The sequence below is a fragment of the Triticum aestivum genome, unplaced genomic scaffold (genome assembly GCF_018294505.1).
Source record: "Triticum aestivum cultivar Chinese Spring unplaced genomic scaffold, IWGSC CS RefSeq v2.1 scaffold59359, whole genome shotgun sequence".
NCBI lineage: Eukaryota > Viridiplantae > Streptophyta > Magnoliopsida > Poales > Poaceae > Triticum > Triticum aestivum.
In genome coordinates, this window is record NW_025284947.1 from 1 (window position 1) to 1148 (window position 1148).

At 48.3% G+C, this 1148-nt stretch overlaps 2 non-coding genes and 1 pseudogene across 2 annotated transcripts; all 3 read right to left on the reverse strand.

Annotated features, from left to right (window-relative positions):
- Positions 1–96: 96 nt before the first annotated feature.
- Positions 97–215, reverse strand: LOC123178648 (5S ribosomal RNA). The gene has a single exon (XR_006489745.1). It is a non-coding gene; the product is annotated as a 5S ribosomal RNA (ribosomal RNA).
- Positions 216–580: 365 nt separating this feature from the next.
- LOC123178647 (5S ribosomal RNA) lies at positions 581–699 on the reverse strand. The gene has a single exon (XR_006489744.1). It is a non-coding gene; the product is annotated as a 5S ribosomal RNA (ribosomal RNA).
- Positions 700–1058: 359 nt separating this feature from the next.
- On the reverse strand, positions 1059–1148 carry LOC123178649 (uncharacterized; annotated as a pseudogene).

Sequence of the window (1148 nt, forward strand, 5' to 3'; positions counted from 1 at the left end):
AAACATATCGCAAACGTCAAACATAATATAACGGGATTAATATATATCGCGCACGTGCGACATGTTTGTCACAAGGCGCAAAAAATAATTATAAAAGGAATGCAACACGAGGACTTCCCAGGAGGTCACCCATCCTAGTACTACTCTCGCCCAAGCACGCTTAACTTCGAAGTTCTGATGGGATCCGGTGCTTTAGTGCTGGTATGATCGCATCCGACATGTTTCCCCGTCTTCGTCCCTTATGCTTGCCACTCCCAGGTCCGCTCCAAAGACGATTCTACATTCTCACTACCATTACAACCGTTCCCTAACAATGGATAATGTCCTATACTACTTACTCTCCCGCTCAATCACGGAGACGAGTTTTCCACGGTTTCCACCCCTCCCTCCATACCGCAGCAACACAAGTTTTTTCCACCCCTTTCAGAACGCGCTCTTCGCGCCACAAAGCCGCCCCAAGACGCGCGAGCAATGAGCATCGAGCTTAAACATATCGCACGTGCGACATAATATAACGGGATTAATATATATCGCGCACGTGCGACATGTTTGTCACAAGGCGCAAAAAATAATTATAAAAGGAATGCAACACGAGGACTTCCCAGGAGGTCACCCATCCTAGTACTACTCTCGCCCAAGCACGCTTAACTTCGGAGTTCTGATGGGATCCGGTGCTTTAGTGCTGGTATGATCGCATCTTCCCCGTCTTCGTCCCTTATGCTTGCCACTCCCAGGTCCGCTTCAAAGACGATTCTACATTCTCACTACCATTACAACCGTTCCCTAACAATGGATAATGTCCTATACTACTTACTCTCCCGCTCAATCACGGAGACGAGTTTTCCACGGTTTCCACCCCTCCCTCCATACCGCAGCAACACGAGTTTTTTCCACCCCTTTCAGAACGCGCTCTTCGCGCCACAAAGCCGCCCCAAGACGCGCGAGCAATGAGCATCGAGCTTAAACATATCGCAAACGTCAAACATAATATAACGGGATTAATATATATCGCGCACGTGCGACATGTTTGTCACAAGGCGCAAAAAATAATTATAAAAGGAATGCAACACGAGGACTTCCCAGGAGGTCACCCATCCTAGTACTACTCTCGCCCAAGCACGCTTAACTTCGGAGTTCTGATGGGATCC